This window comes from Lissotriton vulgaris, chromosome 1_2, assembly GCF_964263255.1.
Source record: "Lissotriton vulgaris chromosome 1_2, aLisVul1.2, whole genome shotgun sequence".
In the NCBI taxonomy this organism is placed as follows: Eukaryota; Metazoa; Chordata; class Amphibia; order Caudata; family Salamandridae; genus Lissotriton; species Lissotriton vulgaris.
This window is the reverse complement of record NC_141686.1, coordinates 195729281-195752336: the sequence shown is the minus strand read 5'-3', so window position 1 is coordinate 195752336 and position 23056 is coordinate 195729281. Positions and strand designations below refer to the sequence as shown.

General features: G+C 46.5%; 1 protein-coding gene across 1 annotated transcript in view; it reads left to right on the top strand.

The window, feature by feature from the left end:
* The first annotated feature begins 282 nt into the window (after positions 1 to 282).
* Positions 283 to 23056, top strand: part of LOC147734906 (proto-oncogene Mas-like) — a 57693-nt gene continuing 34919 nt past the window's right edge. Inside the window, exon 1 of the mRNA XM_086953097.1 lies at positions 283 to 487. The gene's annotated coding sequence lies outside the window, so the exon portion shown is untranslated. The remainder of the gene's footprint in view (positions 488 to 23056) is intronic.

Below are 23056 nucleotides of genomic sequence, written 5' to 3'. Positions count from 1 at the left end.
TAGAGCCAAACTCTCAGTCTGACAGACACAATGGGTAGGTATGGCAGGTTGAACCACAGCCGCCACCCCTACGAAACAATCAGGAACAATGTCAGGAGTGACTGAGCAATGAAAGCATGGAATCGCCGAAGATAATTACTGCATTGGGTAATCTAGGAAATGTCCCGGGCGTGAGGTTTCAATCCAAGGCATAGTAGGTAACAAATACCTCTGTGCTTTTCCTCCTCTTACCTGGTCGCTGATGTCAGAGGATAAATCTAGATATAAGATACTTAAACTTGACAGCAGCTTTCTCGGCGCAGCCTGTGAGATCCAGGGCTCAGAAGTGCCTTCCTTGTGGCTCAGGCAGGGGTTGCTCTCACATCATTGTCTTCCATCCTCCCCGGGGGTCCAGATATACTGGAGGCCACAACCCAGCCGGAGCAGCAGTGGAGGGAGGAGGCAAAGAAACTACATTACGGTGAAGCCAGAGTACAAGAAAAAAAAGGTATTGCACGGTTTTGGGTGGCAGCAAAGCTAATGTCTACTATCTGTTATTTTCCCTTGCAATATGTGTATATTCTGTGAGCGTCCGTGTTTTTTGTCTCTGTGTGTTTCTCTGTATGTGTGTTTCTGTGTGTGTGTGCATTGTTTCGTGTGTGCATTTGTGTGTGTGTGTGCGCGTGTGTATATGTTTGAACACGCCTGTGTGACTGTGTATGAGAGACGGATAGCGTCGTCACGTTTTCCAATGGGCAAGGAAGGATTTGTGCTCGTGTGCACATGTCTATGTAGTCAATCTTGTCTGTTTCAGTTTGTGTCAGTGCGGTTTTGCATTTCTCTCTCTGGGTCAGTATTATCTTTTCATTTGTGTATATACATCCAGAGGCGTAGTTTCGGGGGTGAGGGAGGGGGTGGAGTGGGTTGACGTGTTACTGCCCCCTAATAAATGTATTTTCTGATAAATAGTTGGGCACAGGAGCTTTCAGGCGGGTATGGGGAGGAGTCTGTCCGATTACACAAGAATTGTTTACTTACACACAGACAAAAACGCACACACACACTCTCTCCCTCTCTGCTTTGAAAGTCCTCAAACATATTGGTTATTTTACAAAATATTGTGTTTTCTCTCTTAGTACTCTTACCATTTCGCATTCCTCTCCGCTTCCACTGCCCCGTAGGCCCCTGTCATGACCCCTGCTGCTTGTCGTATAATGTATTTAAATATTAAAAGCCAGCCTGACTGTCGGAAAATCTAAAGCTCCCCCCCCCCCCCCAACCCCCCACCCCCAATCTTACTGACCATGCTCGCCGCTGTGTACAGTGATGTAGGTTTGTGTTTAGTGGTCATGTAGACCTGTTTACCAGCATTTATGATTGTTATATCCCTGTGCCTAATCATATGGTATTTGAGTGATTACAGTGTCTGCGTGACCTCTCCATGTGACTCTTTCCATGTTTGTTTATGTTTCTACAAGTATGTGTTTTAAGGTCCGAGTGAGTGCCTGGGGCTGGATGTTGTGTCTCTCAGTCTTTGTTGGTGTGCATATACAGCTGTTACTAAGGAGGTTCTTTTTTTTTTTATTTAATAAATTTTTATTGATAAAAAATATAAGTGGAATATACATTTGGCAGCTTGTATACAGTCCATTTGTGAATACGCGCTTATCTTTGGTTTTCTTTTATTTGATGTTACAAATGTCCTTGTGAAACGCGGGTGCAGCTGGATTGTTCCGGGTGGCTTTCTTGTTATTGTAACTGAGACCCCGGCCCTTTGTGGTCCGGAACTGGGATGAATCTCAATTTAAATACATGAATGTTTTCAAAAAGAGCTGTTTTTGTTTCTTTGACTTTGAGGACCTGGGGCAGATAAGATATATGAGGACGCAGTCCTGGCAGAGATTGGTTGCAGGGACACCCACTCTAATATGTGACTGGGTGGGCACTATTCCTGCACCTGAGGTTATCAGATGACCTTGTCAAGGACGCAATGTATTTATTTAGTTTGAAGTTTGATACTGGACCGGCCAAGTCAGTCAATGCAATAGGGATTTACAATAGTGTTAGAACTGGGCGTCTCTAGTTGGCAGAGGTAGGTACCAATGTCCAAATAGGGACCCTTGTTTCTAGTCAGGACAAGGAGATAACCCTCTCAGATAACCCCTGCTCGCCCTCAAGGTAGCTTGGCCTGAGCAGTCTAGGCTAACCAGAGGCAATGCGTAAAGTATTTGTACCAACACTCACAGTAACACAGTGAAAACACCACAAACTGATTCCACAACAGTTTAGGAAAATAAAGATATTTATTCTAAACTACACAAGACCAAAATGGCAAAAATCCAACATACACAGTTCAAGGATATGGTTTCAAAAGAGTTCTTCAGGTTGTAATCAAAGTTCTTTACGTTGCGTTAAAATAATCCACAGATGCGTGAAAAGTTCACAGTTGCGTCACGTTTACTCACAGTACCTTTTAGATGCAACAAAGTTCCACAAGCAGGAAGCTGGTGCGGTGGAAACAAGCGATGCATCACTCCTGAGACCCTGGGGAGGCGATGCGACAGCCCCGCTGCAGCAGCGGGCGTGTTGCGACGAATCCGGTCTGTATGGGGAGGAAGGCAGCTTGCGTAGATTCCGGTGCGTAGGTTCCGCAGGAAGTCTGTTCTCGCAAAGGCACGATGCGACGATCTCGTAGGGGCTGCGACGATCTCCGGGGCGACGATGCGCGGTCCAGCGGTGATCCTCTCTCTCGCAGCTCCTCGATGCGATGGTTCTGCGACGACACTCGCAGCGACGTGATGCGGTCCGCAAGCAAGGGGGGCGGCGATCTCACCCAGCGACGACAGGCTCTGCGACGACACTCGCAGCGATGTTCGATTCTCCCGCACCGGTCTGGTGCGTCCCGCAAACGAAGGATGCGACGGCTCCGGCAGCGATGTCAGGCGCTGCGCCGATCTCGACCTTTGTAGCGGCGGGAAACTTCTCGCACTGTCGGGGATGCGCTCCGCAAGCGAGCGATGCGACACTTTTCAGATTCAAAAGTCTCTCAAGCTTAGTTTCAAGCTTCCCAGCTCAGGTACAACTTCCAGAGGCCCCACAACTGGATCAAGCACTCTAGGAAGGACAGAACTCTCTCAGCAGAGTTCAGGGACACTGGGGGTGAAGTCCTTTTGTTCCTGGGACTTCAAAAACAGGGAGCCAGCTCTTCTCAGGCCCTTGGAGATTCCTTCAAGACAGGGGACACAGCTCACAGCAAAGTCCTTCCCCTCTCCTTGGCAGCAAAGCAACAGCAGGTCAGTCCAGCAGAGCAACAGCAGCACAGTCTTCCTTCTTCAGAGTCAGCTTTCTCCTTGGCAGAGGTTCCTTCTTGATTCCAGGATGATCTACTTTTCTGTTGTCAGGGGTCCTGTACTTATACCCCTAAAGTCTTTGTTCTCTCTGTGCATGTGGGCCCTGAGCCCGGTCTGAACCAGTTCTGGGTGGATCCTGAGCACTTTGTTTTGCTGGCTGCATCTTTCCATTCAGAGTGAGGGGCAGGGTCCTCAGCCGCCCAGCAGGAGGTGGAGCCAGCATTGTGGCAGGCAGGCACAGCCCTATTCAGCCCAGGTGCTAACTCCTCCCACCACTCAGGTTGCAATTGCTTCATTCAGCCTAGTGCTGACTCATCCAGCCTCTGGGGGAATTCCCCAGCCCCTGTCACTCACAAACCAGACAGTCAATACATAAACAGGCCCAGGCACACAGAAGGGTCAGACAAGGGAACAGCAACTTTCTAAAAGTGCTGTTCTCAAACACAGGATTTAAAAACCACCTTTCCTAAAAGATGTATTATTAAATTCTGAGTTCAGGGATACTAGATACTTATGTCCTATCTTGTTCCTATGGGAAGAAATGCTGTTAACCACTGTAGCCAGCATCCCCCATGTTAACCTATGGAGCAAGATAGCCTTACAATAGTGAAAAACGAAAATGGCTGTAATTCACTACCAGAGCATGTCACCTGCACTAGTACATGCTCTACCTTTCACATACACTGCACCCTGCCCAGGGGGGTACCTTGGACCTTCCATAGGGGTGACTGATGTGCACGAAAAGGGAAGGGTTAGGCCTGGTCAGTGGGGACACTGACCAGGAGGACATGGCAGTTCTAAACTGCCCATAGGCACTGCAGTGGCAGGCCTGAGACACCATTTTAGAGCTACTCCTGTGGGTGGCACAATCAGTGCTGCAGGCCCACTAGTAGCATTTGTCATCACCAGCCCTGGCACACCCAGTGCACTTTACTAGGGACTTCATGGTGATACAAATATGCCAAACATGTATATCCAATCAGAATAACAATTTACATAGGGAGCACTTACACTCTGGCCCTGATCAGCAGTGGCAGAGTGTCCAAAGCATCTAAACCAGAAAAAACGAATCCAGCACAGCATCAAAAATACAGGAGGCAGAGGCAAAAAGATAGGGGTAATCACGCCAAAGATGCCAGGTCTAACACGTGTCCCCTCCAGCTGAAAGTGGGGAGAACTACCCACCCTCTTGGGAGTTCTCTTCACTAAGGCGGAAAAACCTGGACAGACCATCAGCGTTGGCGTGTTCTGTACCAGGGCGGTGTTCCACCGTAAAGTCCATTCCCTGTAGGGAGATGGACCACCTCAACAGTTTTGGATTTTCACCCCTCTTGTGCATTAACCACCTGAGGGGCCTGTGGTCGGTCTGAACACGAAAGTGAGTCCCAAACAGGTAGGGCCTCAACTTTTTCAGAGCCCAGACCACAGCAAAAGCCTCCCTTTCAATCGCACTCCACTTCTGTTCCCTGGGGAGTAGCCTCCGACTAATGAAAGCTACTGGCTGGTCTCCATTCTCCTCAGTGGCTTGTGAGAGTACTGCTCCCACACCATGCTCTGAAGCGTCCGTCTGAACTATGAACTCACTGGAAAAGTCAGGTGCTTTGAGCACCGGTGCTGTGCACATCGCAGTCTTCAGGGCCTCAAAAGCAGTTTGGCAGGCGTCAGTCCAGTCAACTCTTTTGGGCAACTTCTTGGAAGTGAGTTCTGTCAAGGGGGCGACAATGGTGCCATATCCCTTGACAAACCGTCTGTAATACCCGGTGAGTCCTAGAAAGGCTCTCACCTCTGTCTGGGTCTTGGGGGGCTCCCAAGCCAGAATGGTATCAATCTTTGCCTGTAGGGGCGCCACCTGGCCGCTCCCCACCTGGTGTCCCAAATACACCACAGATCCCTGCCCTATCTGGCACTTACTGGCCTTGATAGTGAGGCCTGACTTCTGCAGAGCCTTCAACACTTCGCAGAGGTGTTGCAAGTGTTCTTCCCACGTGGAGCTGAACACAGCAATGTCATCCAGGTATGCGGCGCTGAATTCCTCCAGCCCGGACAGTACCTGGTTAACCAGTCTCTGGAACGTGGCAGGGGCATTCTTCAACCCAAAGGGCATGACACGGAACTGGAAGTGCCCCTCTGGCGTTGAAAATGCTGACCTCTCTTTGGCCCCATCAGTTAAGGCAATCTGCCAGTACCCTGAAGTCAAATCAAATGTACTGAGGTACTTGGCAGCTCCCAACCGATCCACGAGCTCATCAGCTCTGGGGATAGGGTGTGCGTCAGTCTTCGTGACCGCATTGAGCCCACGGTAGTCCACGCAAAACCGGAGTTCTGGCGGGCCACCGGGGGTAGCAGCTTTCTTGGGAACCAAGACCACTGGGCTAGCCCAGGGGCTGCTGGAGGGCTCAATCACCCCTAGCTAGGCATGAGCGGATTTTGCGGATTGGCAATCCGCGAATTTTGCGGATTTGCGGATTCGCAATCCGCAAAATCCGCGAATTCCCGCGAATTTGCGGATTTTTTTTTTTTTGTGTTCGCCCGTGTTTCTGCCAGTTCGCGAGGGTTTTTACAATTTCGCAATTTGCGAACTTACCTGTCGGGTTGCAAGTTTTGCGAACTTGTTGTTTCTACGTGTCCAGCCTGTTTGGGACACTCTTCTTCATCACTGCCACTCTCTGTCACCACTGCCACTCTCTGACTACTCATGCCACCCTCTGGCCCACCCATGCCACCCTCTGTTTCATCACTACACCCTCTGGTTGTCCAGTGTACATTATTTTCGGCAAAGCAAAGCACACCTTCCCTGCCTCAAGTGACCTGAATTAATTTGGGGCTGATTAATGTGTCACAGAATATTTTTTTAGCTGGCACCTGCTTCCTTAGTGCGCCCTGATTAGTGATCTTTTGCACTTGCTAAGTGCTTTCATTGTTGCAAAATTAGTTACAACACCTGCCCTCCCCCAACTGACAATAATGAATTAGGGGCTGATTAATGGATTTTAACTTCCAGCCTGGCTCCTGCTTGTCTCCCTTAGCTGTAATTCAGGACCTTTGTGGCATATGTGTAACTATTCTGAGGTTCAGAGCAGGGTCACATAATAGTTTCAACTGGCAACTGAACTCTGGAGGGGCCCCTCAGGAAGCACTACAGGAAATGGCTACTAATGATGTGCCTGAACTTTTGAACCTGGTAAGTAGTTACTTTCAGTTTTGCCAAGATCGTATTTCTGCAATTTTGCACTTATTCGCGGGGCGCGAACTCACGCTAACAGTGCGAGCAGTGCGAGCAAAATCCGCTGCTCGCGGATTTGCGGATTTTGCGGGAAATTCGCAAATCTCGCGGATTGCGGATTTCCCGAAAATCCGCAAAATCCGCGAGCGGAACGGATTTTCCGCCCACGCCTACCCCTAGCGCCAACATCTTGGAAACCTCTTCCTTGATGCTGGCCCTGACCTTGTCAGCTACCCTGTAAAATTTTTGCTTCACAGGCAGACTGTCTCCAGTGTCCACGTCATGGACGCACCAGTTGGTGACTCCTGGGGTCAGGGAGAACAGAGAGGAGAACTGACCCAACACTTGGCGACAGTCGCTCTGCTGTTCTGGGGTCAGGGTGGGCGAGAGGACCACACCATCCACTGACCCATCATGCTCCTTAACTGCCAGGAGGTAAGGAGAGGATCGCTATCCTCTTCCATCCCTGCATCTGTAGCCATGAGCATGGTTACTTCAGACCTCTCAAAGTGTGGTTTGAGGCGGTTCACGTGCAAAACTCTCAGGGGCTGCCTGGGAGTCTTCAGGTTAACCAGGTAGGTTACCTCACTCTTCCTTTCCACCACCTCGTATGGCCCAGACCACTTGTCTTGGAGCGCGCAAGGCTCCACTGGCGCCATCACCCACACTTTCTGCCCAGGTTGAAATTCGACCAGAGTGGTATTCTGGTCGTACCATCTTTTCATTTCTTCCTGGCTTGCTTCCAGGTTCGCCTGAGCGAGTTTCCTGAAGCGTTGTGTCTGGTTGCGGATGGCCAGCACATAGCTGAACACATCCTGGGGGGTTTTCCCACGGGACTTTTCCCAACCCTCCTTCACCAGTGAGAGAGGTCCTCTGACAGGGTGGCCATACAGGAGTTCAAAGGGACTGAACCCTAAGGACTTCTGAGGCACCTCCCTGTAGGCAAACAACAGGCATGGTAACAAGACGTCCCACTTCCGTCTCATGGGCTCCGCTAGGCCCATAATCATACCTTTCAGGGTCCGGTTGAACCTTTCAACCAGCCCATTTCCTTGAGGGTGGTAAGGAGTGGTGAACTTATAAGTTACCCCACACTCCTCCCACAGAGACTTCATGTACCTAGAGATGAAGTTGGTACCCCGGTCGGAGACCACCTCTCTGGGGAACCCCACACGGGAAAAGATCCCCATCAATGCACGGCCCACCACGGGTGCTGTGATTGTCCTGAGAGGGACTGCTTCCGGGTACCGGGTGGCATGGTCCACCAAGACCAGGATGAACCTGTTGCCTAAGGCTGTCTTGGGGTCCAGGGGCCCTACGATATCTATGCCCACCCGCTCGAAAGGGGTGCTCACCACTGGGAAGGGTTGAAGGGGGGCCTTCAACTTCATTCCAGTCTTGCCACTAGCTTGACAGGTTTGGCAAGATCTGCAAAAGGAACCAACGTGCTTTCTCATCTGGGGCCAGTGGAAGTGGGTGACAAGCCGGTTTAGGGTCTTGTCTTGCCCCAGATGTCCTGCAAGAGGCACGTCATGAGCCAGACCCATTAGGAAGTTTCTGAAGCGCTCGGGTACCACCAGCACACGGGCTGCACCGGGCTCAGCAAACTTAGGCTCACTATAAAGTAGGTCACCTTCCCAGTAAACATAGTGATCTTTGACTGCTCCACCTGCTGCCTGATCTACAGCCTGTTGCCGCAGACCAACGAGGGAAGGGCATTCCTTCTGCTCCCTGCAGAACTCCTCCCTGGAGGGACCACCTTCTTGCTGCCAATGGGTCAGCTCAGGTAGGTCTCCCAGTTCGGCCACCTGTTCCCCTGTAGGTTCCAGGGCATCCCCCTCAGGTTCTGCTTCCTCCTGGACCGTGGGAACGGCTGGGGCTGGTTTCCCGCGCCCTCTGCCTCTTCCTCTCCGGGCAGGTCTCTGGGCCACTGTCTCAGGCTCCAGTTCCGCTGATTCACCCTTACTGGCTGCCATAGCACGCGTGGTCACGCAGATCCACGCAGGCAGACCCAACATCTCCAAGTGAGCTCGGCGTTCTATGTCTTTCCATGGAGAACTCTCCAGGTCGTTGCCTAACAGACAGTCCACAGGCAAGGCATCACTGACAACTACCTCCAAAAGACCAGAGACTCCTCCCCATTCAAAGGAAACCTTCGCTAGCTTGCAGAGGCGCACTGAGCTGTCAGCGGCCACTACGGGGCGGAGTACACCAGGGACGATTCGCTCGTCAGACACCCACTGACACCTCACGGATGTCACACTGGCTCCGGTGTCTCTCAGAGCCTCAACCTCCCTCCCATTGATGGTCACCTTCTGCCCATATTTCTTAGTGTTAGAGGGCAGTAAGGTTTCCTGGACCACCTCTTGGTCTCCTAGCGAGACAAGGGTCATAACTGCTAGCTCTCCCCAGTCACTAGAAACCAAATCCCCACCCAAAGCTACACTAGCTAACGCTGGGGCGGGAGCACCAGTGGGTGCGGGCTTCTTCTTGGGACATTTCGGAGCAATATGGCCCACCTCGTTGCAGTGATAGCAGGTAGGGGGACCCTGGTTATTCCTCTTGTCCCGCCTACCCTTAGAGGGCCATGGCTGTTTAGGCTTGGGGGGTTGGGAATCCTTTTCCTGGGAACTATTTTGGGGCCCTTGTGAGAACTCCTTTTGGTTACCCTTGTCCCCCCCACTCTTCTGCTGGGGACCCTGCCCACCTTTGGCTGTGGTACCCACAATTCCTTTGTGGACCCTGGTACTGGTCCAGCGGTCCGCCTCCTTAGCAAGCTCAATGGGGTCTGTCAGCTTGCTGTCTAAAAGATGCTGGCGCAGCTCTGGAACACAAAGACTACTCAAGTGCTCCCAACTGATTAAATGCAACAACCCCTTCAAATCAGTTACTTTACTGCCCTTCATCCAACCTTCCAGTGCACGCGAGTACCCATTCACACACTCCATCCAAGTCTCAGACTCTTTCTTCTTGGAGTTTCTAAACTGCAGTCTGTACTGCTCGGGAGTGAGGCCATACCTGAGACATAAGGCCTCCTTCATATTGGGGTAGGTCATGGCACCTGTCAACTCTAAAGGCTCTAGAGCACTCCTCCCAGACGCCTCAAAATGTTTCCACAGGCCCGCCCCCCAATACTTGTCAGGCACATCATTCATCTTCAATGCAATTTCATACGAAGTGAACCAGGCATAAATATCCTCACTCCTATGGTAATTCTGTACCAGGTCTTTGGGAATATATACTTTACCCCCATGCACTGGCTGCGCGCTGCCACCATTTGAACTGGCATCCACCTCCTTGTTTTTCAGATCCAGCTCTTTTATTCTCAATTCATGAGCCAAAAGCAATTTCTTTTCCTCTAAGGCGCGGGCATCCTTGCTCTCCTCCGCCGCCTTCTCTACTTCCAATTGCCTCATTTTCATTTTCATGACCTCCAAGTCATATTCTCTTATTCTTTGATTTTCCTGTAACTCTTCTGGGGTGAGGCCCCTACTGGAGTGGTTGCTGCCAGCTCCTGAGCCTACTCTGCCCACTGGCAGATCTTTGCTTTTAAAACCATTTTCTACATCCACATCATTTCCCTCTTGTGCCTCCCAATGGGCTCTCAAGATTCTCTGTAGCTCCTCCTTTCTGTAGGCGCTTTTTATGGGGCACTCAAACTCAAGGCAGAATTTTCTCAGTTACTCAACTTTGTATGAACACAAATCTTCAATGCAAAACTCTAATTCTGCTTCTGCCCTCTCACTGGGTGCCTTCCCATTCTGAGACATGATGCTTTTTGAAGAGTTACTCAAAAATAGAATTCAAAAACTCAAAAATCAATAGTATGCGGTGGCGTAGTGGTCTGCACTCACTAGTGATGTACACCAATTACTGTGGGTCAAGTACAAATACAAGTTCAAATCCCACCGCCTGACCACCAATGTTAGAACTGGGGGTCTCTAGTTGGCAGAGGTAGGTACCAATGTCCAAATAGGGACCCTTGCTTCTAGTCAGGACAAGGAGATAACCCTCTCAGATAACCCCTGCTCGCCCTCAAGGTAGCTTGGCCTAAGCAGTCTAGGCTAACCAGAGGCAATGCGTAAAGTATTTGTACCAACACTCACAGTAACACAGTGAAAACACCACAAACTGATTCCACAACAGTTTAGGAAAATAAAGATATTTATTCTAAACTACACAAGACCAAAACGGCAAAAATCCAACATACACAGTTCAAGGATATGGTTTCAAAAGAGTTCTTCAGGTTGTAATCAAAGTTCTTTACGTTGCGTTAAAATAATCCACAGATGCGTGAAAAGTTCACAGTTGCGTCACGTTTACTCACAGTACCTTTTAGATGCAACAAAGTTCCACAAGCAGGAAGCTGGTGCGGTGGAAACAAGCGATGCGTCACTCCTGAGACCCTGGGGAGGCGATGCGACAGCCCCGCTGCAGCAGCGGGCGTGTTGCGACGAATCCGGTCTGTATGGGGAGGAAGGCAGCTTGCGTAGATTCCGGTGCGTAGGTTCCGCAGGAAGTCTGTTCTCGCAAAGGCACGATGCGACGATCTCGTAGGGGCTGCGACGATCTCCGGGGCGACGATGCGCGGTCCAGCGGTGATCCTCTCTCTCGCAGCTCCTCGATGCGATGGTTCTGCGACGACACTCGCAGCGACGTGATGCGGTCCGCAAGCAAGCGGGGCGGCGATCTCACCCAGCGACGACAGGCTCTGCGACGACACTCGCAGCGATGTTCGATTCTCCCGCACCGGTCTGGTGCGTCCCGCAAACGAAGGATGCGACGGCTCCGGCAGCGATGTCAGGCGCTGCGCCGATCTCGACCTTCGTAGCGGCGGGAAACTTCTCGCACTGTCGGGGATGCGCTCCGCAAGCGAGCGATGCGACACTTTTCAGATTCAAAAGTCTCTCAAGCTTAGTTTCAAGCTTCCCAGCTCAGGTACAACTTCCAGAGGCCCCACAACTGGATCAAGCACTCTAGGAAGGACAGAACTCTCTCAGCAGAGTTCAGGGACACTGGGGGTGAAGTCCTTTTGTTCCTGGGACTTCAAAAACAGGGAGCCAGCTCTTCTCAGGCCCTTGGAGATTCCTTCAAGACAGGGGACACAGCTCACAGCAAAGTCCTTCCCCTCTCCTTGGCAGCAAAGCAACAGCAGGTCAGTCCAGCAGAGCAACAGCAGGACAGTCTTCCTTCTTCAGAGTCAGCTTTCTCCTTGGCAGAGGTTCCTTCTTGATTCCAGGATGATCTACTTTTCTGTTGTCAGGGGTCCTGTACTTATACCCCTAAAGTCTTTGTTCTCTCTGTGCATGTGGGCCCTGAGCCCGGTCTGAACCAGTTCTGGGTGGATCCTGAGCACTTTGTTTTGCTGGCTGCATCTTTCCATTCAGAGTGAGGGGCAGGGTCCTCAGCCGCCCAGCAGGAGGTGGAGCCAGCATTGTGGCAGGCAGGCACAGCCCTATTCAGCCCAGGTGCTAACTCCTCCCACCACTCAGGTTGCAATTGCTTCATTCAGCCTAGTGCTGACTCATCCAGCCTCTGGGGGAATTCCCCAGCCCCTGTCACTCACAAACCAGACAGTCAATACACAAACAGGCCCAGGCACACAGAAGGGTCAGACAAGAGAACAGCAACTTTCTAAAAGTGCTGTTCTCAAACACAGGATTTAAAAACCACCTTTCCTAAAAGATGTATTATTAAATTCTGAGTTCAGGGATACTAGATACTTATGTCCTATCTTGTTCCTATGGGAAGAAATGCTGTTAACCACTGTAGCCAGCATCCCCCATGTTAACCTATGGAGCAAGATAGCCTTACAATAGTGAAAAACGAAAATGGCTGTAATTCACTACCAGAGCATGTCACCTGCACTAGTACATGCTCTACCTTTCACATACACTGCACCCTGCCCAGGGGGGTACCTTGGACCTTCCATAGGGGTGACTGATGTGCACGAAAAGGGAAGGGTTAGGCCTGGTCAGTGGGGACACTGACCAGGAGGACATGGCAGTTCTAAACTGCCCATAGGCACTGCAGTGGCAGGCCTGAGACACCATTTTAGAGCTACTCCTGTGGGTGGCACAATCAGTGCTGCAGGCCCACTAGTAGCATTTGTCATCACCAGCCCTGGCACACCCAGTGCACTTTACTAGGGACTTCATGGTGATACAAATATGCCAAACATGTATATCCAATCAGAATAACAATTTACATAGGGAGCACTTACACTCTGGCACTGATCAGCAGTGGCAGAGTGTCCAAAGCATCTAAACCAGAAAAAACGAATCCAGCACAGCATCAAAAATACAGGAGGCAGAGGCAAAAAGATAGGGGTAATCACGCCAAAGATGCCAGGTCTAACAAATAGGTAGAAAAATCATTAAAATAAAGTATACGTCTGTACAATTACCTATGTTTTTAGTTATATTGTGAAACTGGTCTTTTCACATTTTTTGAGGCAGATGGTCATGGATGTTTCTTTTATTGCATAAAGGTTTAGCCAGACTTAGGTGCCTCAGTTCCAGTGAGGTCATCATGTTGTTCCTGGTTGTCCTTACCAGATATAACATACATGCCTCTTTTAAGCATAAGAAAGATTAGACAAAAGTATGTATTACTTTTGTGATAGATAACTACGGATTTTTTACAATCACGCACAGAATGCGTAATGCGCAGTCGTAAGTTCTATAGGACGTTGTTCCAAATGTTGTGTGCTGCCCAAAGAAGGCCCTTTCTTGCTGCTCGAATTTCTGTTTTCTTCTAGGATTTCTAGGTTCTGTGCAGGGAGGGACTAGGTTTTAAAATGTAGCACTTGGTAAATTATACTGTTGTTCAAAGTGTGCACCTCTTCTTCATTGGAAACAGTCCAGAAATCTTAGTACTGCCACGAGTTGCTCAGTATTTTTAACATTTGTAGTTAATCCCGTTGCTGAGAATTGGGCTACCTACTCTGAGAGGGGTGGGACTATATTAAGAAAGACCTGTGTGTAGAAATGTTCCACAGTTTAGTCTCAAGAGAATTATATTGAACAACTGAATATCAGGGATAAGAACATTGAGATACGAGAATATCGAGGACAAAATGTAGAAGACTGAAATATCGAAAGGTAAGAGCATGTAGAGGGAGTATAGATTTACTATTGCTAACTCCACATCAACGTACACTGAAGATATGTATATTGTTCAAGGTACACATATGTGGAGTTATGAATTATAAATCTGAACATACCTTTGTATATGTTTTATTCAATATGTTGTCCTCGATATTGGTATACTTCGATTTTCTAGCTTCAATAGATTGGCAGGACCTTCTGATTTTGAAAAAAATCATTTTAAATAACACATATATATATATACATACATAGTGGAGCTTTAGGGGAGCGATCGTCACCTATTGGTCTGTAAAGTTGTCACTCACATTTTGCTTCCACCCACCACAGCATCCAGCATGGGGCAGTGGGTCACTGACTCTCCTCACTGTGAGTGGTGGCATTTTGCTCGTGCACATGTGTGTATCCGCATAAAAGAAGTTCCTTTGAATACCAGCGCTTGTGGGACGGTGCATTCTCTTACTTTAATTCTTTTTTCTGAACAATTATAAACACAGTTTTAACATTTATTTTCTTTTTGTGCAGACCTTGCATTCCCCCGCCCCCTCCCCACACTTCTACTAGGTCACTCAGGCACAAATGGTTATCAGCAAACACTCACAGGCAGCCAGGGTTTGCGTAGCCTTAACTTACTCTCGGTCTTATCAACTCAAGGGTTTGGCTGTGGTGCAATAGTAGAGTGTGGGATCCACTCTTACAGGATTCACATATTTGCAGTTAAGTATTTTATTCCTTAAATAATATTAAATTCCCTTCACTAAATGTATTTGCCTTCCACCAATTTAAAAAAAAGATATACTTGTGCTTTTCGCATACTATGTTGCATACTGCTTTTCCAAACTGTGCACCGCAGTGCCAAAAGTTTTGCTGCCTCTTCACTGACTTGAGCTAGAGGATTCCATTGAAGTCAAGGAGAGCAAGTGCTTGATGTTTTTTGGTCTCTGAATCATGGCCTTTAGTCAAGACTGTGTTGGCCGTTAGGGCAAGCAGGCAGTGCCCGATGGGCTGTCCTGCCAGGTCAGTCTGTGAGCTGTTTTTTTGCTCATTTGTGGGCCTATTTATGGTCTGGTGGGTCCATTTTTACTGTTGATTTCCCTGATAATAAAACAAATATTACCTACAGCAAGCTCAAATCAATGTAATCATCCATACCTTGCAAAACACTTAAACAGCATGGACCACTTATGGCGGAAGCCCCATAGTCGTGTAGGAACCTGCGTACTGCAGTTACACATTGCGGGCCCCTGCCACGAGTGCGACCCCATGGCCACATGAGTGCGGGACCCTTTGTGAATCAGCACCCGTGTCTTTACCAGTTCAAAATTGCTCCGATTTGCAAACATGGGCCACTTTTTTAGCTATGTTGTCTTCCATTACAAAAACATCACTCTCTACAACAATTATCAATGAACGCCAACGCCAAAGCGCCGGGATGCTCCAAATGGAGTAGCCGTGCGCTATAGAAGAAATAAATTAACATAACATAACATAACATAAATAATAGTAAGACGCCAGCTACAACTTGTTGCAGCGCAAACTTATGTTATTGTCAGAAATTGTGGAGCCTACTCATGCAAATGTAACACAGCATAGCAAGTCCCCTTGCTGTTCTGTGCTGCGTTATAAAGAAATCGTAGGAATGCGCCATATTTATTAGTATATGGTGCATTGCTGTCCTTTCCCCAGCACTGGCGCACAATGGGCTGCGTAGAGGCCACCCCAGGCACCCTTCCACCATGGGGCAAGGGTGCCTGTTTGCATGCAGGATTGTTTTTATGCAGAAAGGGGCACCTTCCTGCACAAAAAAAATCCTGAGAGGCAAATTCCTTATTGTATGTGTGCTGCAGAAGAGGAAGTAACAAGGAGAAATGAAGATATTTCTCTTTGTTGTGCCTCCCCTGAGAAGGGGGATCTTTTTGGATCTTTCCCAGTTCTACCACCATTTGGGAGTGCGCCAATATACATGAGAGTTGAGTGTGAATACTCATGCAACACCGGTGGAATGCCTTCCCAGGGCAAAGCAACGTAACACAGTGATTTGTGCTGCGTTGTGTTACTCTTGATTTATCAAGCTACGCAAAGTGGCTTTGCGTGGCTTGATAAATCGCATTTTAGGGTTTGCCTCACGCATGCAAATGCAAAGCAGAACCTTGATAAATAGGGCCCTCTGCTTTTAATAGCATTACAATCAAACAAGAAGAAGTCCATGTACTGTCTCCAGTTTTGAAACATGTCTAAAAGAACAGAAATGATGCTTGGACTACCTAATAGTCGAGGCTGTTTTATTACAAGCATGGAGGAATGGCCGTGGAACATTTTCTAAAATTCTATGCCTGTAAATAAACTAACAATTCATTTGGTACTTTGAGGTGCTAGCGAGCCCCTAACAATTTAAAGGTTTTCATAATTTTGTCTGTTGATATTTCCTGTGGATATTTCCTGTCAGTACAGTTGCACAGTTGTATTATTTTGTTTTTAATAAACTACATATCAATGAAGTCGTCCAGCCCATATGATTCCGTTGACTATCCACCTCCTTTGGTACATCATCATGCATCCGTTGGGCAGCAATTCCAATATTTATAAAGAATTGGTGCTGCAAGGCTGCCTATACTTACAGGGTGTCACCAGGTTTGCAAACAGTTCTGCCATACTTGTCATCTTAAATAAATGGTTTAAGTTATATGGGGATTCTATTTTTTGAGCATACATCATTCTACCAAAAAGTAGCACTATCAAAGCTTAGGACTTACATTTTAATAATGCTGAATTTGAATTTCTTCTGTGCAATTTGTAATTGACATTTGTTAACTTCTAACTTTTGGCATTAGAGAGAGGATGTTCATGGATCATTGGCTTAGAGTCACAGATACGTTCATAGGTATTTATATGTGCTGCTGACAGTGTGATAATACACTTCAGCTGAGTACATTGGCCAGCTATATCAAGAATGTGTGCTTCCACAAATCAACGCCAAGCAGTCCAAACATCTTGAAATCGTTTTTATTTTCCAGTGCAGAAAACATTTCTTTAATTTGGATAAGTACCCTATGTTAGTGCTCTGTTTGGCTTTACATGGATGGTACTTGGGCATTCCAGAGGAAGCGCCCATGTTTTTGATGAAATCTACTAAAATTGTGAGAGCAGGCTTTGAGTAAAAAACAAAAGCAAGCCCTTATTTGGTAAAATAAATGTATTTCTCTAAACACAGTACGGAGCGCATTTGTACTGCACTGTACAACACACATAATACGTGAAATCCTTTAGAAATTGTGTAGGCAAAGAGTTTTGCACTCTTAAGTGTATGCTTTCAGAACAAACCTACGCTGGACCACATTCCCCTCTGCACCATGGGGCAAAGGTGTGTGATATGCAGCCTGCTTGCAAGCCAGCGCGGGTGAAAAAACCAGGAGCAGGCCTTATTTTGTAAATATGGCTCTGGGGTTGCCTTATCTTTTAGTAAATGTTCCCCATTGTGCTTTCACACCTCTGTTCACTGTTCAGCCATGGACGTTGTGTTAGAACAATTCTATTGACTGTTCAGTGAGGTTCATTGTTCACCCGTAGAGTAACTGGGATAGAGATACACAATATGATCAGACACAGTCATGCTTCAGATTATTCACTCACTCACCCTTTCATGCAGTCTTTCATTCACCCATACACTCACTGCTCAAGTATTCAGTCTCCACCACTTCAATTAAGCCAAGATTTTACATTGTTTCCAATTCAACCCGGATGGCATCTTATACTGCCAACGGGTAAACCCTTACCCACCTTATGGTTGATGTTATTGATGGTGGTGCATCTCTAGCCTGTATACATTGATTGTCCTTGTTCCAAGGGTTGTTTCTTGGCAGCAGGTGCATCTAGAGAGTGCATACAGATAGAACAGTGATGATATTTTAGGAGCACTGGAGAGGTGCAGCGATTTGTGGTTCGCTGCCTGTTTCTTTCGTATATTCATTTCAGGGAACTTTATTAACAGTGTGTTAGTCATGTTATTAGTGTTTTCTAGCCTGCTGATCTCTACTATCTACATCAAAAGACCTCTGTTGGAATCCAAGATTAATCCCACATCCTTTTGATGTATGGAAACAATTATACTGTCACCTTCCTATCCTTTTGTACACTCATTACTCAAACATTCATACATGCAGTCTCATACCCATGTCGCCCAATCATGCATCCTTCCATTAATGCACTCACTAATTTTTCACCCACACACCTAATTTCACATACACACCATCGCACACCCACAAAACCAAGACATATACTCACCAATCAATGGAGAAGCATTTTGACCTTTCAATAGGCAGACCGATTGGCTTTGCCAAAGCTTGTTTAAGTGAATAACATCTAGTCCAGAACTGATTTAAAAATCTATCCAAGTGTCATAGGATTTAGCCTAGTTCTCTGATTTCTTTCCATAAGAGTGTTGCAGCAAGTATGGAACCTTGTGGTACTCCATCTGGTGATGTTAAGTGATTGGAAGGGGTGAATAAAGAAACAGAAAGGAGACATAATCTGGGAGTGCCATATAAAGCTATTCAGGCTCAAACTCAGTCTGCAAAAGATAATTTAAACAACAGGCTGAATAGTAAGGTGAACCGCCTCATCACAGCATGCACTCGTTTGCAGAGGTACAGGCATCAGCATTGAACTACCAGACATGGAGCTTATTTCATCTAAGGCAACATTCAGGTGCCTGCAGAGAGTATGACAAAGTTAAACACTAGAGGAGAAACATTTGAAGACTGGCACCTCTCTAGTTAGGAGTAAAAAAAAGGTGGCTGCAATATGCTGATGGGTATTGTGTGAACAGAAACTGTATTGTATTCCAAGGTTCGACACACGATTACCCTACTGGGTGATGTGCTATACAAATATAGATAAGATAACATACCATACCATGGTGAATATCTTTAACACAGAGCTCTGAGGAAGTGTCTGAGGACAGTCCTTTTCTTGATCAGCGAATGAGGTTCCATGCAGTAGGGATGTGGCCCCCTGTTAGCAGTACCAGCCGTTAATCATGTATTACACAACCAGTCAATAATATTGGGACCGGTTCACAGAATGAATTTAAGACTCAATCCTAAACTTACTACTATTTTGGTATTCTCAGAATGCACTTACTACTTTTGGCATTCACAGAATGAACTTACTACTTTTGGTATTCATTGAAGTTAGGATTTTGTCTTAAGTCTGTCTTAAGTCTGTCTTAAGTCTGTCTGTTAGGACGTGTAGGGAATGCATTGATATATATAGACTAAAAGCAAATGGACGAATCGTGGAAAACTCTGTAACAGAATTGCTAATGTGTTTTTGTATAAAAATGTAAGTTGAAATTATATTTTTTTGCATTCCACCATATTCCCAAAATTCGTGCATGACCTACTTGTGTGAGTTTGTTATTAAAACTAATATTTATGAAACTAAAAATAGCTTTATCTTCTTTCCCAATTGGGCAGTAGAAGACGCCACTATGGCAGATACGGGAAGCATTCCCCATGACATCACCAATAATCTTGCTTTTAAAGAGACAGAGGAAGACAATCTAGTAATAGAATCTGCCACCGGTTTAATGATTGCAGCTGGTGTCATTTTTTTATCTGCTACTTTGGAATTATTGAAAATAGTTTGGTCTTCTGGTATCTATGTTTTAAAATCAAGAGAACTAAGTACACCGCATTCATCATCAACCTTGCTGTCGCTGACTTAATCTATCTCTTCATCTCTGTGGAGCAGGGCATCACAATTCTTCATTCTTTAAATTAAGTACCAGCAGCGGACCGATTGACAGTATTGTTTGCACTGGAGATCAAACTCGGCCTTGGGAACTATGCTGATATGTTTCTACTGACTGACCATGGTTAAAACATCCTAAATGAAAAAACATCCACCAAAGTCATCGTCATTGTGGCAACAGTCATTGTCTTTCTCATTTCAGTAGCACCGGTCAGAGTACTGTGGTTGCTACTCTACCTGACGGTCCTTCCATCAGGTTTGTCTACTGCTGCTTTCTTCTTTGTGGTTTATATGTATATCTCAATAAACAGCAGTGTCAACCCCTTCATCGACTGTGTGGTGGCAAGGCAGAAAATGCAAGAATTACTGAACTTCCTAAAGAAAGCTCTGAAGGAGGTATTTGACAATGGTGGCTCAGTGGACTAATGCGTCTTCTGCAGGGGTCTGTGTTTGACCTCGTGGTCACAGGTTCAAATCCGAGAGAGTCCCTTCAGCCTTTCATCCATCTGAGGTCAATAAAATGAGTACCATTAGTTTAGGTAGCAATATTCATCTGCTGCTCAGCACCTAGAGTCGTATGGGTGGGCGTGCACTTTACAAATACAAGTTGTGCTTGGAGAAGAAAAAGGAGTGACAAAACACAATGAAGAGGGAGACACCAAAGAGTCCAACATCAGTTAGACTTGACTTTCCATTTATTTCCTCAAGACTGATAAGTGGAAATGAACACTTCAAGTACCAGATACGACGTTCTGTGGTCTCTGTGATACACCAGTTATCTTCATGGGCTTGAGACCCATTCTCTCTGTATGTCATGGAGGCTAGAAATTTCCATTGGTTCTCAGGGAAAATACCTCACTGTATTATATGCCCTCAGGAAGCTAAGAGGGGCACATATTGCTTAGCATATAGAAGATGTGCTGTATGCATGTGAGGAGATGCAAAGGCATGATCGACACCATCCGAACCTTACCCTTGCCTCGTAGAACCCCAACTTAGTTTAATGTAAAGAAAATATGACTCATGCCTACATGGACCAAAACTAATAGTTGCTTTACTAGTCTGAAGGAGCAGATCCTCTCCTGAGCAGCAATAAAAAGGCAGCTGCAGTACAGGATCCAGGGGCATATGTACTTGGAAATGCAGCAGTCCTGCGGCAAATTTTGCCATGCTGCACCATTTCCAAAATGCAGGGATGCGCCGTATTTACAAGAAAATGGCACACCCCTGTGTTTTTCCTGGCGCTAGCACTAAAAATAGCTACCCTAGTGCCAACACAGACACACTTGCACCATAGCGAAAGAGTTCCTGCGTTGCAAGGATGACATTTTTGGCCCAGAACTTGAAAAATATATATTTTCCTGGGACTTTTTATTATTATTATTATTATGTTTCTTATATAGCGCCTGAATCGACCCCTGAAGGGGTATCTCCGCGCTTGCCTTGGGAACCCGTCCTGGCTTTTCCCTGTGAGATAGCCCCTACAGGGCATCCCCAAGGTGAAAGCCAGGCATCCCACCACTGGGGGCCGTTGTGGAGATTAAGCAAGCTTAATGCCCAGAGTTGCAGAGTGTGAACCCATGATTAGGTCAGGCACCGAAGCGAGAATTATCGAGTCCATGGACATTTGAGCTCAAGACCCTGCCACGTCGGGAATTGAACCCTGGTCCCGGGTCTGACCTCTGCTTCAGGGTCTGCCTGCTCTAACCAGTGAGCCACACTTCTCCATGCAATAAATCAATTTGGATTGCAGAAAGACACATTGACCTCTCTGTCTCACACCCAACTCCTAAGCTTTTTAAAGGATGCTTCTGGTTCTATAAGACAATGTGTAGACATAAGTTATGGTATGCCAAAGAACTAGTGGGAGGAGGTTTTTTTCTTGCTGTCACCCAAAGGTAGCTCAGCAGTACCTGACCCGGATCATTGTCTTCATCGCTTTTGGATATTATTTTGAATGCAAGTGCTTCCTGTAAATTTACCAAAAGCGAGCCCTATGCATAATAAGGTGGATGATACTTACCTTCAGAAATATATCCCTGATTTAATTTCGCATTGTGTATATACTCAAAGGATTATGTAGTTGGTTCATAGCGTATGGGCAATCAGCATAGTCAAACCTGCTTCATCTACATAAGTCCAATGCCTAATATTTTCTCCAAAATGTGACCTGTTATAGGCATATCTTTTTTCGAGTATATGTGAAAAATAATGCTACAGTAATGACCCGCTATTCTTACCCATGATGAAACCACTTCCCCTACATCCACATACATTTTGCATTTGTTTCCTGCCCAGCACCTACGCTGAAAAATAGCAATCCTATCCTTAACAGGAGTAAATCTACCACTGAGTTGACGGTACAAATGTGCCTACCATTCATGTGTGTTTACCCCAAAACTTGCAAGGGCACCTATTTTGGCAGAGGTGCCCACACTGAAATATGAGATTCGCTTGCATGGAGCATTTTGCCACATTGTTAACATGTCTTATGAGGAAATTCACATTTTGTGAATCACTTATTAATTTGCACTCTAAAATTAAGGTATTTGAGTACATAACCTGAACACGGATTAGTAACTCTTGTTCAGATTTACAAACCCTTTGCATCAGGTTTGTAATACTTGTTGTGAAATTTACAATCCAACGTAAATTGTGAATAGAGTTGGATTGTAGGAAAAAGTGATGTGAAGTTGTTAGACTTGGCATCTTTTGGCGTGTTTCCCCTGTCTTTTTGCTTTTTGACCTCCTGATATTGACTCTGTTTTTGCTGATTTAGTATCTCTGCACACTTTCAAGTGCTCCTGTTGCAAATTGTTGTTGTGGATTGGTGAATCCATGAATGGTTATGTTATGTTACACTTTATTTGTAAAGCGCACGTACACCAGATTGGTTTCAGGCAGGTACTCTAAGGGTGCTAGTCCTGGGATGTTACTCGTATGCCTGTCTAAATAACCAGGGGCCAGATGTAGGTGGCCAAATACCGGTCGGTAACGGCCGATTTCGGCCGTTACCGACCGCTATTTGGTTTTTGAGATGTAGAGGGCCCAAATTTTAACGAATCGGTACATTTACCGATTCAGTAAAATACTGAATCGGTAAATGTACCGAATCAGTAAATCTAGATGTAGGTGGCACTGAATACAGTGCCACAGGCCCTTAAAAATTCGTTATTTACCATGAATTACTATTTCATGGTAAATAACGAATTCCTGTGTACATGCACATCTCTGCATGTACACCTGTCCCATGTGACACACATACGTGCCCTAAGGGCATGTATGTGTGTCACATGGCACACAAGCCAGAATCAGGGGTGCAGCAGGGTGTCAAAGTGACACCCAGTCCCCCTTGACAATTCGGTTATTTTACTGAATCGGTATTTACCAATTCTGTAACGAACATTGATTCCTATGGGCCTCAAGGCCCATAGGAATCAATGGCAATTACCGAATCGGTAAATTCCGAATCGGTAATTACAGAATCTTAGCGATTCGGTAATTGTTACCGAATATTTACCTACATGGCATTTACCGATTTGTAAATACCAAATCGGTAAAATTTGGTATTTACGAATCAGTAAATGCCATTTACCTACATCTGGCCCCATGTCTTTAAAAGCCTTCCAATATTCATGAGGTCTGTG